The sequence below is a fragment of the Oryctolagus cuniculus genome, chromosome 6, assembly GCF_051225735.1.
Source record: "Oryctolagus cuniculus isolate XC-2025 breed Fujian yellow rabbit chromosome 6, ASM5122573v1, whole genome shotgun sequence".
In the NCBI taxonomy this organism is placed as follows: domain Eukaryota; kingdom Metazoa; phylum Chordata; class Mammalia; order Lagomorpha; family Leporidae; genus Oryctolagus; species Oryctolagus cuniculus.
In genome coordinates, this window is record NC_142872.1 from 28,603,805 (window position 1) to 28,620,900 (window position 17,096).

Genomic DNA, 17,096 nt, shown 5'->3' on the forward strand with positions numbered 1-17,096 from the left:
GGAGGGTGGAATAGAGATGGGCTGAAGTCAGCTGACTTTGGGCCTGGGCAGATGGCGGAGAGCAGGTGAGCCCGATCCAGGGCTGTTCTCCTGGGGCTCCCTGTCTGGCCTGGCGATTCCCCAGGCAAGGCGCTGTGGAACCTGCCCTAACCGGTCACCTATCACCGATGGGGCGGCAGCTCACTCACGGTCAAAACTGCCCACTCTTCCCCTGTCTCATTCCTTGGCCTGATGCCGTTGTATGGAGCACCTACTATGGCCCCCTCCTCCAGAGGCAGGCCCAGGATGGAGGCTCCGCCCCCTTCCCCACCCCCTGGGGCTCTCCCTCTGTTACCCCTACCACCTGGTTCTGTCTTAGCCCTGTGTGTGGTTGTGTGTTGTGTGTGTGAAGTGTCCTTGATGAAGTGTATTAATAGTTAAACTCTCACTCATAGCTGGAGCTCACCAGACCACAAAAAGCCTGCCCCGTTACTCACGCGCTACTGCCCAACAAGAATATCCCACTAAAGTTTTTTTCTGCTTTCTCTTACTTCCCCCTCGCCCTGTCTGCCTCCCCCCAGTGCTGAGGCCACCCTCCCGGGCTGCGGGCAGTGAGAAAGGACTGCCCCTCCAAGACCCAGGAATCCCCCACCTTCCACCTGCTCCTGTGGAGGCGGTGCCGGCAGGCAGCGGTGTGCTGTGCGGAGCCTGGCCCCCGGGTCTGGGATGTGGGGCTGGGGGCGTGTGGTCTCTGTCGTGAGTTCATGGGTTGAGGGTGTGTGGCTTTGTGAGTCGGGCGTATGTGTCGGGATGTTGGCGTGCGTGTGCGTGAATCCGAGGCTGTGTATCTGAAAGTTGGATGTGGCCCTTGGGCCCCGGCAGTCTCTGTGTGCTCTGTGTTGTGTGTGCTTGGGATTTGGGAGAGTTGGTGTTGGTGATGTGGGTGTATCTGTGTGCTTTGTGTAGGCTTCTGAGTCTGGGAACGGCTCGCTCCTGGACGGTGTGGATCTGAACTGTGAAAACGTGCATCTGGGCTGGCTGGCCAGCGGTGTGCGTCCAGCGTCAGGGGCTGGTGCTGTCTGCTCCTGTCTGCGAGCCTGCCTCCCTGCTGCGTGTGCGCGCGTGTGCGAGTGTGAGCGTGTTTATGGGAGCATGTGTGTGCATGTTCGTGTGAGTGTGAGCATATGTCAGTGTCTGCATGTGAGTGTGTATCCGTGTGTGAGCATGTGTGAGTGTGTATGTGTGTGGGTACATGTGTGTGTGAATGAGTGTGAGCGTGTGTGTGTGTGTGCAGTGTAGTCTTGGAGCCCATCCTCCCACCCCACCGCAGCAGTCACTGGGCAGCCTCTGCGTCTGTGCCTGCTGGGAGTTTTGGAAGCCTCGGAGGGAGACAGGCTGGGGCCGGGGTGACAGCGCGTATCCACGGTGATGGCAGCCTGTGATTACGGGAATAAAAGGATTTTAAGGTCATGGGTTTTTTTTTTCCTTGGGTTTGTGTTCCCCCCTCTTTGGAGCCAGTGGCAGTGAAGGGCCGGTGCTGTGTGTCTGTGGGTGGGGAGGTCCGCCCATGCAGGTGAACATGGATGTGAGTGGGAACACATGTGTGAGCATGCTTAGCGGAGCCCGCGAGAGGGCACGGGTCTGGTTGCCTGCTCCCCGCGTGCGAGTCTGGACGGCTGCTCCCCAGGCGAATTCCCAGGAAAACTTCTTGCTTCTGGGCATCACGTGGGGCTGGAATCCTGCGGTCCTCTCTGTGCTGAGCAGAGCGATGTGGCCCCAACCCGTAGCTGCGCATCCTCCCATGTTGGGTGTCTCTGGCCGGAGACCGACTGGGCCCAGTCACCTGGGCCAGGCCACATCTTGGGGTGTCGGTGGCCCTGGCCCCGCTCCAGCCCCTGTAATTGCATTCTGCCGCCTAATCCCCCGCCAGCTCAATTAGATCGCAAATTCTTCTTCATTTCCTGCCTCTGATGCTGGCCTCCCTCTGGGCTCACAGGGCCTGGGAGGGAGGGGGGGACCTGAGGGGCCTGGGGGTGGTTAGTGCTTGGCACACTGGGTCTTTCTGGGCCAGCCGCGGTATCCCCATGCTGGGGGCGGTGGCTGGTGGTAGCCTAGAACGGGATTTCCAGGTAGACCTGGTGGATGACTGCAGCCGGGTCTGGACCGCGCCGTCACCTGGGCCCCGAAGGCTCTGCCTCCTGCCACCTGCAGCGCGGCAGTGGTGACGGAGCCCCTGGCCCGCTGTGGGGTCCTGTTGACCGTCCTCCTCGGCCGCTTCCCCCAGGACCGATGCCCCTGAGCAGTGGTGCCTGGCCCTGTGAGGCCTGGCTAGCCGGGTGAGTGACAGACGGGCAAGTTGTGCTGTCTCTACACACCTCAATTTCCTTCGCTCTGAAATGGGACCGTTTTCAGGTGAACACAGGGGATGGTTGTGCAGTGCCCAGCCTGGATGACTGGCCCAGTTGGCGTTTAATACAAGTGGGCTTCGTGACAGACTTTATATTCCGCGGGGACTGGGACACGTGACTGTCCATTAGCTTTCCTGTCTCCATTCTACTCTTACCAGATGTGTGACCTTGGACGCATCTCTTGATGTCCCGTCTGTGAAGAGGGACCGACGCCTGCTGACCTCACGGGGCGCTGGTGCGTTCGGATGCTTGGCCCCAGCAGGTCTTCAACATGTTGAAGGGTGGGGTGGGATTGGCTCAGGGACCGGGGACTGGCCAAGGTCAGGAGGCTGCGAGCAGGCCGACTGGGGTGGGAGGGCGAGGGGATGACCTGCTGGCTCAGCTGAGCTGAGCGGTGAGGCACACAGCCTTCCTCCCGCCGCTCTCGGCAAAGTGGTGGCTTGGCTGATTTTCTCTCTGGGCGGGGGGAGCTGGGAGTCTCCCCCTCCTCCCCCTCGTGCCCCGGGAGGCGCTGGTGGCCGGGGCCGGCCGTGCTGACAGGCCTCCTGGCTCTCTTGCTAGGGTAGCTGGCAGCTCGGGGAGGCCGGCTGCGCCCAGATCAGCCCCAGGGAGGGAGCGAAGGTCTCCCTGCCCTCCTGTGCGCAGAGCGGGGGGTGGGGGGTGGGGGGGCTGTGATGGAGGTGGGGGCCTCCCTCCCCTCAGGGTCCCCTGTCGCTACTGCCTTCTGTGACCTGTGCCACTCACTGGCCTGGGCTCTTTAATATTTCATGGCCCTCCAAGCCGGCCCCCTGCCCCAGCCCACACGGCCCCCTTTGTCTGCCTGCCACCCCCCCGCCCCCCGCATCCCTGTCACTGAATTACTGACCCAGAGGCTGCCTCTGCCTCCCCCCTGCCGCCCCCCCCCCCCGCTGTGCCTGCCCCTGGCGCTGGCGCTGGCCTGTCCCTCGGCCCTCCTGACCGGCCGCCCCCACCCCCACTCGCGACACCTTCTGTCTCCGCAGGGTCCTCTCCCCTCCTGACATCCCTGCCCTTGTCTTCCATATCCCTCCCTGCCCTCCCGCCCCCAGGGCCCACCCCTCCCTGCCCGTCCTGCAGCTGTGCCGGCCGGCCAGCGTGAGAGCTGCTTGTATTTATTTTTCTGTTTGTTTGGGAAGAGGGCAGCTCTGGGCCCTGGCTGCTGTGCTCTGCTGAGAGCGGCGGCGGGCAGGCTGCCGCGCTGGCCTCCCAGGAATGCGGCCGGGACGCCCCGCGCTATATTTACTCCCTTCCAGCTGCCGGCCCCAGCAGGGCAGAGCCAGGCCTGCCCGGTGGCCCCGGGGGAGCCCTGGACCCACCCTCCCCTGTCTGGCAGACCCCACATGGCCCTTGGACCCACTGCTCCCTCCCTTGCCCGTGACCCGCCCCCCCCACCTCAAACCAGCCGGGCCTCCCACAGGAGTGCTTGGGTACCACGCCAGTGAGGGCAGCACGTGTGGGTGCGGGGGGCCTGGGCCATGTGGGGCAGCCCCCGGCGGACCCTGCACCCCCACCCCGGGGCCTAGCCCAGGCCCGTAATCCCATGGCCACAACTATGCAAAGCATGTTTCTGCCCTCTCCCCTCGGGCCTGGCCCCTGCTCTTGCCACAGCCCCCTGGGCTCTGCTGTGGCCCCTGGCAAGGGCAGGGCGGGGTGGGGGCCCGAGCCGGCTTGAGCTGCGGGGCTCCCTGCGTCGCCAGCCCTGCCAGGCCCCTCAGCCAGCCTCGAGTACTTGGGCGTGCACTCGCACACCTGCATGTGTGCAGCAGGACTCCTTCCCCATGAATACCTGCTGGATGGCACCTTCCTTGGAGGCAGGGCCGTGCCTCCTGTCATTGAGTCCCTCATTCATCAGATGGTTAGAGGGGGTTTTTGAGCCCGCTCCTTGCCAGCTTTGTAGTGGGATGTGGCAGCGGCTCCTTCCTGTACCCCAGTGCCTGGCACCGCGTCTGGTTTGGAGAGCTGTAGCTGCTGCTGTCCTCGGTGGCTGCCTCTGACTGTTCCCGGCGGCAGCGACGATGGCCAGCCTGCCCTAAGCCCTCGCTGTGCACGGCCTGCTGGCCCAGCGGCTCGGGTGCCTTCACATCCCCACATGCAGATGAGGAAACCGAGGCTGGAGCACTGGGTCCCGGCCGTCCGCAGGCTCTGCACTGTCCACACTGCCTGACGCTCATAAGGGACTCTCCAAACTCTGGCTGCGCATGGCTCTGGCTGCTTGCCCCTTTGAGGTCCCCTTAACCCCTAGCAATGAGCCTGGGAATAGGCTGCTTGAACAAAGAAATGAATGAATGAATGAATGAATGAACGCACAGATGCCTGTAGGTCTGAGCCCTGGGTACAAGGGGGGGGGGGAAGCCGCGGTGAGAGCCGCACTGGTGGACAGACGTGGCAGTGAAGTTAAGGGAACAGGCTAAGAGGCCGCTGGGGCTCAGTCTTTCCATCCATCAGATGGGCTTGGGAGCCTTCGCCATGGCTGGCTGCCAGCTGGCCTGGGAGGGACCGGGACTGTGGCGGGAAGGAGGAAGCAGTGGGTGGCGAAGACAGGAAGATGAAGCGCGGAGCTTGGCTTGGAACCTGAGAAGCAGGGAGGCCAGCCCTGACCTGATGCCTGCCCCCGCTCCGAGCCGCGGGGTGGGGGGTGCAGGTTCCCGAACCCCCCAGCCACCCCTTTGTGTGCTGGTGTGGGCTGACTTCCTCACATCTGCCGGCTCAGTGGCCTCGCCCCCGGGCCTACACCAGCTCCTCCCCAGGCCCGTAGCCCACCCCCACCCCCAGCTTCTAGTTAGTTCCTGTTGACACCTATGGAGGAGACCCAGCCAGCCCATCCTCCCCACTGCTCGACCCACCTCTCCCAAAGCCTGATGGGAGACTGGCTACCTGGGCCCAGGGAGGGCAGTAGGGGCAGGCCCAGCTCCTTCTCCTTGGGAGCCCAGGTCTTGGTACTCTAGGATTTTTTGGTACTGGACTCTTGCGTCCGAATGCTTAGAGTAAGGGGGATTCTTGACCCGTGCCCAGGCCGGGCTTCCCTGAGATCACAGAGCATGGTGCCCTCAGGAGACATCAGCCCACACCTGGACCCCGTGGGGTTCTGCCTGCAGCCTGCTCTTCCCCCGAGAGCTAGCCCAGGAAGGGGCAGCGAGGGGCGCGGCCCAGGAGGGGTCCTCGCGCTGCTGCTCCGCCCACCTGCTGCCCACGCTTCCCCAGGCAGCAGCGTGAGGAGGAAATGCAGGCTGTTGCTTCCAGCGACAGCCGGCAGGGCCGGGCGGCTTCCCAGCTCCTCCTCTGACTCACGGCCGCCTGCAGCTCCCCCTCCCCTGGGGGCCTCAGCAGCCCCATCTGTGCAATGGGGAGAGGAGCCTTTGTCCCACAGGCCGTGTCACAGACACAGTGCAATGGGCATCTTTCTTAAGGCCATGGTGGGCTGGGGGTTGGGAGGGAGGTCCAGAGGGGCCACCGAACACCCCCGGAAGGCTGGGCTTGCTTCCGGGGCAGAAAGCGGCGGGCGGCGACTGGAGAGGTAGACAGACCTGCAGTGTGGCTCTCTCTGGAAGAGCCTGGACTGGGAGCATGGACGTCCCAGGGGCCTCAGCTGGGGCGGGGGCGTCCTTGGCTGCAGGAGTGGTTGGGGTGTGCTCTGGTCCAAGGGGTGACTCTGGAGGCAGGAATGAGGGTGGGGGGGCGGTGGGAGGAGGCCAGCGGAGGAGAAGCCCAGCTGCTCTCTGTGAGCCAGCGAGCCAGCGTTTCCTCTGCTGCTCTCCTGGGAGGGAGCCGGGGCGAGCAGGAAGCAGGGCAGTGGGGGGCCAGCGGCCCCAGGGCCGGTCTGAGAAATCCCAGGCCTGGCAGCTGGTGGGTGTGCCCCTCACTTTTGGGAGGGCTGGAACACACCCCCTCTCTGTGGTGGGGGCTAGGGCTGCCAGGAGGGGCTGGGCCATGGTCCAGGATTCAGCCTTCCCCAGGGGCCCCGGGTGCCCTCCACCCTGTCCTAAGCTGCCGCCGCGGGGGTGGCAGATGCTGTTTCATCAGCCTCGGCGAGTGGGAGGCCTCCGGAAAGTCCTCCTGGGAGGTTCCGGGGGGCAGCGGGGGCGTGGGCAGCTGCTGCCCAGCCGGGGCTGGCTCACAGCGGCCCCCGAGGACCCCCAGCCTGCAGTCACAGGGATCCGGCGTGATGCCTCTAGACCCTCCTGCCCTCCCCCCCGCCCCCCACTGCCCACCGAGCGTCTCGGCTCTGGCCCCCTCTCATCCCTGGCTGCGCCTGCAGGGCCCCCCGGGAAGGCAGGGGAGGAGGCACAGCACGCTCAGAACAGCGGGTGCCCATGCAGCCAAGTATATGTGCGAGCTGTCAGAGACAGACAGGCATGTGGGGAATTTGGTGCATGTGGGGCTAGGGGAGGCAGCCGGGTGGGCAGGCGGGCAGGGCGGGCTGGAGGGGGCTGCCTCCCGGCCTGCTGGACCCTGCAGAGCCATGGCTCCTCCCTGGACCTGCGCGGCCAGGGGAGCGGGACTGATCCCGCCAGGGCTCTGGTGACAGAGCTGACACTGGGGAAGGGACGCCCTGTCAGCCGGAGCCAGGCAGGAATCCTGGTTGTGCCTGACTGTGGCCTCCAGGAAATAGCAGCTGTCATGCCTCCTCCAGCCTGGCACAACGTGTTTCCTGGCCAGGGTCCGGCCGGGGCAGATTGGAGGAGCCTGGTATTGCCCGGTCTGGGCGAGGAAGAGGCAGGATGAAGAAGGCCATGTTTATAGGCCTGCAGGCACCCCGGGGCCGCGGGCAAGGACCTCAGCCCCCCACCCCTGCCAGTCACCTCTGTAGTCCACTTGTCCCTGGTGCCTGTGGGGCTGGGCAGGCGCAGAGCTGTGGTGTGTGAGTTTTCATGAACTGCGAGCGCGTGGGGGGGCGGGTACTGTGTCCCGCCCCGGGGTCACACAGCAGACTCCCCACCTTCCTTCTCCCCTCTGTGGGTGGGGCCAGAGGGCGCTGGTGAACACTGGGGGATTGCTGGTTTGGGGGGGCCTATATTTAGTCTTACAGAGCCCAGGGGGCCCTGGGAGCAGCTGTTGGGGGGGTGCATAGACAGAGGCCTGGAGCTGCATTTAGCCTGGACAGAAATATCCTCCCCCCACTCACCCACCCACCCACTGGCTGGGCGGCCAGGCTGCGGGCTCGTCCCCTGAGGGGCAGCTTGCCTGGGCCTGGCGGCGGCGGGACAGGCAAGATGACCCGATAGGCTTTTCCCAGCTCAGGTTTCGATGAAACAGGAACCGGAGCCGCGGCCAGGGCCGCGGGGGCCAGGGCCGCCGGAGCCTGGGGGGCCGGGACTGCCTCCCCCGCCTCCCCCACGGCTCCCCATGCTGCAGCCCTGGCTTCTCTGAGGCCTGGGGAAGCAGCAGGTTATTTATCAAGCCAGCCTCCCCGCTGCGGCTGCCCGCGCCTCCACCCCCCACCTCTTGCGCTGGCGGCCATGAGCCCAGCAGAGCAGGGTGAGCTGGGCGGGCGGGTGGCGGGATTAGCTCAGGAGACGTGAGTCACCCCGGCCCCGGCAGCCCGCGAGGCCCTGCGGCCTGGCAGGCGGCGCACACACTCACGCACCCCCTACGCACACAGCCAGGGGCACGCGCTGTGGACCGACCCAGTGGCTCACAGCACACATGGTTCCACCCAACTGCACATGCACAGCTGACACACACGGGGCACACCCGGCCACGTAACGGCCCTGCACACGTGACGCCCACATGGGCACTCCAGAAGCACACTCGCTCCCATGCACATACATGTGCACACACGTGCCTGCACACTGGCCTCTGCCTAGGTGAAGGGACACGCACAGATGCACCAGTCAGACATGGGTGTGTCCCCTCCCCTGCCTCATGGGCCCACACACTGCACTTGTGTGTCCGCTGCACCTGCTGCAGGCGCAGGGCCCGGCCTGAACATGGGGCACACACTCGGCACACCTCATGTGCTTGGCACTCTGCTCACCCGAATGCCCCTCTTTAGGCCGTCACCGAAGAGCCCTGGCCTTCAGCCCGGTGGCGTCAGCTCTGTGAGGCGGGGCTGGACAGGTGACAGTTTCCCCAGCACTGAGGCAGCCCAGACGTCCTTGGCGTGCAACTGGTAAAGCCACCTGCCCTCCAGTGTGGGGGTAGCTGGGGGAGGGCTGCAGAGGGCCAGGGAGAGGAAAGGCTGGAGAAGGAAAACTGTGGAAAATCGATTTCCCAGGAGTGCAGGGTAGCCGGCGGGGGGTCGAGTCTTGGAGGGTGTGTGAGTGTGTGTGTGTGTGTGTGTGAGAGAGAGAGAGAGAGAGAGACCGTGTTCGGGGGTCTGCCTGTTCACCCTGCCACCCCTTATTCTGTTTCCTTGGTTCCCAAAGCTTCATTATCCAGTGTCACCTACCCCTACCTCGCGGCCCCAGGCTTAGAATCCAGCCATAGCCCTGGTTCTTGGTCTGTAGCCCGCACAGTAGGTGTGAAACCGTTCTAAGTACAAGGAGGGCCTGTGCAGCTAGGGTGGAGGAACGCCCAGGCTGGGTACCTTGGGGGTCACGGCCGCATTCCAGGTGCTGAGAAAGACCCCAGGAACGGCTGTGGACACAGCCACCCAACACCCAGGCTGCAGGCTCTCTGTGCGTGGGATGGAGAGCCCAGCAGGAGCTGTAAGGACTCAAAGCAAGCAAGCTCCCACCCCCTTACCCCGCAGCAGCCCCAGGGCCACCCTCCGTGCCCCCCCCCCCGCCCCGTAATCAAGAAGGGGACAGGGACTCAGGCATCCTGAGAGGAGTGAGCAGTGGGGGCCAGTCAGGAAGGCTGGGTGCCCTCCGAGCCCACGGCCACTGGAGTTGGGCGGGCCTGGGCCCATGCCTGGCTCGGCGTCTCGCTGTTGCGTAATTACGAGCCAGTCTGCAAACCTCTGCCCTCACTTTTGTCACCTGTGAAATTGGTATGAGCCTCGCCTGCGTCTCAGAGCTGCAGGACCTGAAGTGGATGGTGAGGCGTGCCCTCGCTAGCACTTGCTGCGTGCACCTGGCCCTCCAGGTGAGGCCCGCTCCCTGTGTCCCCCTCGCACCTGCCCTGCTCCTTGGTTAGGTGGGCTTCTCAGGCGCCTGTGCTTTGGCATGGAGTAAAGAGACTGAGGGCTGGGCTCAGGGCTCGGGGTGGGTTGGACCCAGGGCAGAAATTGCTGGGGACTTCACAGTATGGGAGGACCCAGAGAGTCGCAAAGCTTCCCCTGTTCCCCGCCGCCAGTAGTCACAGCAAGACCACAAGTCAGGCTGGAGCCGGGGACTTCCGACTGGCGAGTAGGGCCTTGGCAGGGTGGCGATGGTGAGGGGCTTGGCACATGTCTGTGTGGCAGGGCTGCTGGGCCATGTGGGTTCTGGGAAGGACTAACAGAGTGGGCAGGCAGAGAGGAAAGACTGGTGGGAAGTGTAGGTGGCTTCCTGTGGCCAGAGGAGGCGGTGCGAGCCTGGCCTGCGTGTGACCTTCAGATCATACCGTGTGCTCGGCGCCCTGTGGTGGTGGTGGGTGCTCTGGCCAGGGACACTGAGGCGTGAGAGAAGGGCTCAAAGGCAGAAGTGGTGGAATCGGGGCCACAGCTGGGTCATCCCACCCCGCCGGCCTGATGGTGACAGTGAAAGCAACATCACAGCTCTGCTTGCTGAGTCCCTACTATGCGCTGGCCCTGCACCGAGAGCTTCACCTGTGTCCTCCGCGGGGCCCTGGCGACGCTGGGGCCGCTGCCATCTGCATTTCACAGACTGGCCCGTGGGCTCAGCGAGATCCAGCAGCTTTTCTGAGGTCACCCAGGCCAGAGCCTGCAGAGCTGGGAGAGGGCCCTGGCGCCCCCACTTACTGTTACCCTGAGTGTGCTCCCGGTGGGGCCAGCCCCTCAACTGCCCTGGGCCCACCGATGCTGGATGCCAAGGGCCTTGGCACTGAGGACCCCTCAGGCCTGGGGAGGGTGAGCCCTGCTGGTTGTGGCTTCCGGAGGGGGCAGGGCACGCCCTGGGGAGCAGGTTGCTGCCCCTAGGGGTTGCAGGCAAGTTGTGGGGAACTCCGTTGCTGGGCTTGTGAGAGACATGTGGGGGCCGGGCTGGGGTGACACACTTCCCCTGGCCCCCACCTTCCTGGGGGCTCCTTTTCTCCCCTGCCGGGGAGCCCTGCAGGGAATAGTTACGAAAGTCCCTCGTAGGGACGCTTCCTCCCAGGGCACAGGGGCGGCTGCAGCGACCCCCTCCTCTCACCAGAGTGCGGCTTTGCCAAAGACAGCCCCAGCCGCCACTGGCGGGGTCGGGCCAGCAGGTCACCGGGCCAGGCTGGCTCAGCTGAGGTTTGGCTCCACCTCAGTTCAGCACCCCTGTCCGCCCTCAGCCGGCCCCTGCGCACAGATAGGTGAGGGAGCCTGGCCACTGTGTCCCCATCTCCCCCCCGCCCCGCCGGGCCCGGGCGGGCAAGCAGGGCTCCCTGGATTTCAGCCTCCACTGTTGACAGCTCAGGTGACCTTGGCCAGTCGCTGCCTCACTCAGCCCCAAGCCCTCAGCTGGGAAATGGGACAACCACGCTGCCCGCCCTGGTCTGCTGTGAGGGTACAACAAGGTGGTGCGGACAGAGCGGGAGACAGGGCCCCTCCCCCCATGCTGTCCTCATGGCTCTTGCGCCCCCGGCCTGGGGCTTGAGGATGCCGGGAAGGAGACGGTGCCAGTCTGCTGGCTCAGCCGGCTTGGCCGCTGACCTTCAGAGCACCCAGGCTGTCAAGGCCGCCCGCCTGCCTGGCGGGTGGCGGGCGGGGGGAGCGCCAGGCAGCTCCTCGCCTGCTGCTGCCCACCCCTGCTCCCCTCTCCTCTCCTCTCTGCGCCTGTGTGCGAGCTAATTAATCTCAGCCCCGTTGGGAAATTAGAACGCCGCAGCCACGGCCTCCTCCGCCTTGCAGCGCCTGTGCGGCTCCCGGGCCATGCCAGGCCCCGCTGTGGTCAGGGGCACCGGCGTGGGGGTGGGGGGCAGGATGGGGGCTCCCTGAGCACCGCACCTCCTGGCCAAAGGGCTCCGGCCTGTCGGCCGCCTCCCTACCCAGGCTACACGCAGAAGGGGCCAGGCAACAGGAAGCCTCAGGGACCTGCACGCCCAGGGCCCTCGCTGACTGGTCCCCGGGCTGGTAGGGTCATCCTCACCCCACTCTCTGCCCATGGTGGGGTCCCCTTGCCTGCCCAGCTCGGGCTGACGGAGACAGATGTAATTATGGAATTTTGCTTGGGAAATTAATTTGAAAAAGTTAATTAATTGGCGGTTCCGGAGGTGGCAGGCTCCACGCCCGGCCGGACTTGCTGACGTCAGTGCTGACCCACGCTGTAGACGTGTGGCTTTCCCGGGCCAGCTGGGGGGCCCTGGGACAGGTAGATGGACAGACAGGGAGGAGCGAGAGGGGCCCAGCCACTGTTGGTGCGTTCCCCAAGCTGTCCCTTGACCCCAGCGTCCCCAGCCTAGACCACGGAACCTGTTCCTAAGGTGCCTGAGCCATGTTGCTGGACCTGCCGAGAGCAGCCGTGACTTGCAGGGTGGGGCAGGGGGCGTGTATGAGGCTGTCTCTTCTCCAGAGTGAGCAGGTAGCTGTAGAATCCCACAGGCAGCCCCTCCCAGGTGAGGCTGGTGGGGGCCTTAGACTTGACTCTGTCCCCTAAGGCCATGCGGCCAACCCCTTCCACACTGCCCACATACCATTTTGCCCCCTGGCCCCCAACATGTGGTGCCTACGTGTGCGTGCAGGGGGACTCCCGCCCCCGACCCGAGCCTCGGGAAGACCCAGCTGGGATATGTAGGGACCCTCCCCACCTCCTGGGGCCCCATGGGGCCCCTGACCACAGCCTCACGTGAACCAAGTCCTAGTTTCTGGAGGAGCACGGGGGCATTGGTGCAGTCTCTGTCCAGACCTGGGTGGCAGAGGGGGTCAGGGCTGGGGCAGGGGGCAACCCAGCCTGGGACAGATCAGGGAAACTGGCCAGTGAAGTAAGAGAACGCGGGCTCTTGGGAGCCCTGGGCCTGGGTTCCCCGGAGCTGCGTGGCCTCGGGCAGCTCTCGACTGCTCTGAGCCCCGCTTTCCTTCTGTGGAAAGGTGAGATGATCCCAGGTGCAGTCAGAGGGTTGTGGTGGCCTGCAGCGAGGGAGCCCAAACCAGTGAGTGAGGTCCAGGTGCGGGAGCCGGGACCGTACTAGGGCTGGGGCACGAGCCGGTGGGCGGGCTTGGGAGGGGAGCCTGGTCGTTCTGATGGGCCGCAGCAGCTGAATGACTGCAGAGGAGCTGGTGTTTACGAGGCCTGACTCGGGCGCCAGTCCACCCGGGGTCCACCCTGGGATCTGTTGGGTGCATCCCACGTGGCTGTCGTGGCCTGTATGTAGTTCTGGGTTTCTTCCAGGCCTGGCCCCCACTCTTGGGTTTAAATGGACTACAGCCTCACCCTGAGCATCGTGTGTGGGCTGGCTAGGGGTCAGAGGAGCAGCAGCTTCCTCTGCCCGCCTTCCCTCCTCCAGGAAGCCCTCCATGGGACCGCCCTCAGCAGGTTGGCCCACCTGACTGAGAACACCGGGCTCCTGCTCAGGTGCGACGCATGTTCCAGGGGACACACAGCTGCGTCTCACCTGTGCAGGACCCCGAGGGTGGGGTCTGTGGTCTCCTCTCTGTACCCTGGCGCCCAGCACAGGTAGTCGGCAGGGTGGGGGGAGGTGGCGCAGGTGTTGGATTTTACAGGTGGGTCAGGTGAGACCTGTGAGGACACTGCTCCAACAAGGTCACACAGCCTGCTGGGAGTGACTGCAGACTGGAGCGCTGTGCCCCTGGAGGGCTGGGGAGTGAGGGCGCTGGCTGGGGGCACCTCTGCCTGCCTTGGGGGGGAGGGGCTGCCGTGCGCAGAAGCAGGCGCTCCCTGCGTGTTCGCCATCGCCATCGTCACTATTACTCAGGCGCCCGGGGCCCCGCGGCTGGGCTGGGCCTGGGCACAAAGCTCTGGTCTGCAGCCCCTAATTACGGGCTCCGAGCAGCAGGCCTGGCTTGTATTTTGCTGCAGGGTCCCACCTGCCCACGGCTTCCCCAGCCCCCTCCCCGCTGCTGCTGTGCCGAGCTGCTGCCCCCTGCCCAGGCTCAGGTAGGGGGCCTGGCCCCAGGCGCGGCCTCCCCAAATTTCCCTCCGCCTCCCAGACCTCCGGGGCCATGAATCATTTATGAGGCAAAAATGAAACCAATTAAGGACAAACTTTGAAAGCCTCTAATTGCTGCGCCTGGTGGCACCGAGGAAGGAGGGGAGGCAGGCCTGCTCCCGCCGAGCCGCCTCGGCCCAGGCCTTCCCGGCCTGCCACGGACGTGCCTGTGCGGCTCCGGCGGCCGTGGCTGCCGCCCCGGCGCCCGCCCGGGTCCCAGGCCGACTAATTAGGCCCGACTCCCTCCCCACGCCGCCCGCTGCCCGCTCCAGGCCCGAGGTGATGGCGGCTGTTCCTGCCCTTCTGGGGCCTGTGCCCCAGAGCTGGCCGCATTTCTCGGGGCGGGAGCCAGCTCTGCCCGCCTGGCTTAACCCAGACGAGCCCGGGCTGCCCTGTCCCTGAGCCGAGGGGCCGAGGCCCCGGCGCTGGCCCCCATGGGGGTGTGGGTGTGGGTGTGGGTAGGTGCTGGGGCTTCAGGCTCAGATAGCCTTGTTCAGTCTCAGGAGGTGGTGCCTGTCCACTCGGCCGCCGCAGTGGAGGGCTGGGGCTCTGGGACGAGGGGACCCGCGGTGGAGATCTTGAATGGTGCTGCAGGAGCCAACTCCTCTCGGCCTCCCTCGAGCCGAGTCCTTGGCCTCAGTTTCCCCATGTGTAACCTAGCAGGACTGGCTGGTTGTCTCCTGAATTCGGCGTTCTGAGGGCTAGGCTTTATGTGTGCCCCTCCTGTCCAGTGGGGACTGGGGGAGGGGCAGCGTGCCGCCCAGCAGGCCTGCCTCGCTGTCCTGCATCCCGGGTGCCGGTGACCGCCCGCTAGCTGCGCTGAGGGCCAGGCGGGCCCTGGGCACTCAGGCACGCTGTTTGCTGAAACCGAATTTCCGTGCTTGTGTTTTTCCATAATTATGTTAGCAGGTGGGATTTTTCCTCGGGGAAGCGGTTTGAGGGGAGTGCCACGGCCGTCCCCGCCCGCTCTGAGCGTGAGCTCACACTCTGCCCGCAGCCCCGCTGTAATGATTTTTTAATTATGCAGCCAGTGCTCGGAATTGCTAATCCACCCCCAGCCCAGCATGCCTCCCGTAGCTCACACCCAGCCCCGAGCTGGCGTCCCCCGGAGTTCCGGCCCCAGCTCTGAGCCCCTCACAGAGATCCGCAGACGGTGGACCAGACAGGCCTGGGTGCCTCCTCTGTCTGCAAGCTACAGGCCCTGGGGGCGTGGCTCTTGTCCCCCACCTTCCCCCTGGCCTCCACCAAGACAGGTGTGGCTCTGGGAGGGAGAGAGGGCAGTGCTGAGTGCCCACCCCTGAGCAGTGCGGCCACACCCATGTCAGGAACGTGAGCCCCTCTCCAGCCTTGTGTGACCCCCAAGGACACACGCACACAAGCACAATCTTTGTCCCTGTCACACCCACATTCACACTTTGCTTTCCTTCTGCACACACAGTCTGCCACACAGCTCAGCTACACGCGCACAATGGCCAGCTCTGTGTGTCTCTCACACACACCGCCACACCTGAAGGCCCAGGCACCCCCTGGAGACCCCACTGCCGCCCCCTGTGCCCTGCAGTGCCCCCCCTCCCACCCCCTACTGGGAAGCACTCCTGGCTCCCTCCTGGTGGGGGGCTGCCTGTGGCTGTGCTGCCTGAGCCGCCATCGACCCTGGCCTGGGGGAGGTGGGGGGGTTCTGTGCGGCGCGGCCGCGGCGCGGTGGCGGCGGCGGCTCCTCTCCAGACGCCCAGCTGTGGCATCTGTCAAGGTCAGATAGCGACTCCGGAACCAGCCGGCTCGGCCCCACGGCCCCTCTCGCCTCATTATTTTTGTGTTCCGGGGCTGTGGCGACACCTCCCTCCCTCCCCCGCAGCCTCCCGCCTCTTGCCTGCCTCCCCCACGCCTCTGCAGGGAGGGCCTGCGGTCTGGGGGCTTTTGTTTTCCAGTTTTTCCACGCTCTGGCCAGGCAGGCGGGTAGACGCTGGCCAGAGCTGTTGGACCTTGAACGGCAGACAAGACAGGTGCCTCCCTCCTGGCTGGGATGGCTTCTCCGCTGGTGCAGCCCAAGTTGCTTTCTCAGAGGGACAAAAGTGAACCTGGGTGGAGCCCAGCCCCCACCACGTCCCCCCGCCCCCCCCCCCCGCACCTGCGGGCAGCTTCCTGTTTCCATAGGGGCCCTAGCACCTGGCACCAGTTCTGTGTGCAACAGCCCCATCCCAGGCTCAGGCCTCTCGGCCCTGACTCAGCTCACAAGTGCACACACAAACACGGGCTCACACAGCCTAGCCTAGGCAGGCTGGGAAACGCAGACAAGACCCCACCACATCATCTGCTCTACTTGGGCCCTGCGGGAGGCCACACAAAGACCCGCACCTGCGCTGTGCTGTGTATCCATCCACGCCCCACTCCACTCGGGGACATCTGAGACTGGACACGGCCACTTGGGCGCACCTGCAGCCTGTTGTGTGCACAGCCTGCAGTTGTCCAACGTGCCTCCGAAGTGGACGCACACAGATGCACTTGTACCTGCCGCTGATCTTGACCACACACACTCGGACCCAGGCCCCAGATTTCCTGAAGGGTTGTCGTTCAAGGGGCTCCTGTCCACTGAAATGCTGGGGAGTGAGCTTGAGGCCTCTGCTTCATGAGCCCCGAGTTTGGGACAAAGTTGCTTGCAAGTGGTGGTTTAGACAGAGGGCCTGTCCTGGCCCCCTGGCCAGGCTCACTGTGCACACCACCCTGGCCCAAGAACACCAGGATAAAGCGGGTGGGGCTTCCAGGTGGGTAGTGATGGTCTTGGTGGCTGCTGGTGAGGAGGCAGGGTCCCTCTTTCCACCTCCAGCCCCTAATTAGGGTGTGTGGGTTTTGGGGGAGTGGGATGTGGGTGGACTCCAGGCCCCCCAGGGTCTCTGGGGTAGCCCTGACCATCCACTCGCTTCCTCCTCCAGCTGTGGACTGCTGTGACTGCCCCCAGTAGGAGAGAGGTAGCTCGAGGCTTCGTGGTGGCTGGGCCCCCACCCCCCAGGAAACTCAAAACCCTGGGCCGGCCGCGGGTGGCGGGTTAGGGCAGGCACAAAGAGGGCCTCTGTGCAGCCCGGCCTGGCTGCCCACAGGATTCTGGGGGAGGAGGCAGGAGCCGGTTTCCGTCCCGTTCTGCTTCCTGCGGAGGCCGCCGGAATGCCCGGAGCTCTGGCCCGTCCAGCCCACCCGCAGCCCCTTCCTCTGTGTTCTCCTGGGCCTTGGGGTGCAGCTCAGACTTGTCAGCAACGTGGCCCTAACGGGATTTGCCCGGATCCTGAGAGCCACCCTCAGGGCCCACGGGAAACCTAGTGGTTCTCGCAGGCTCAGAGCTGGACGGGGCCTCATTGTCCGGCCATGGCCCCCCTATGTGCCTCGGAGCCAACGTTGGAGAGCGAGGCCCAGGAGCCATGCAGACTTGGGTTCAAATCCTGGCTGTGCCACTTGCTGACCTTATGGCCTTAAGCAGGGGGCTTGATCTCCCTGGGTCTTAGTTGTCCTACTGGGAAATGGGGC

At 65.1% G+C, this 17,096-nt stretch overlaps 1 protein-coding gene across 3 annotated transcripts in view; it reads left to right on the forward strand.

The window, feature by feature from the left end:
* The window catches only part of CXXC5 (CXXC finger protein 5), a 28,998-nt gene that overhangs the window by 3,213 nt on the left and 8,689 nt on the right, over positions 1-17,096 (forward strand). Inside the window, exon 1 of one of the 3 annotated variants that reach the window (XM_089335949.1) lies at positions 2,551-2,622. The exons of the other annotated variants lie outside the window; for them this stretch is intronic. The gene's annotated coding sequence lies outside the window, so the exon portion shown is untranslated. Of the gene's footprint in view, positions 1-2,550; positions 2,623-17,096 lie in introns of those variants that run through there. 3 annotated transcript variants of the gene reach the window in all.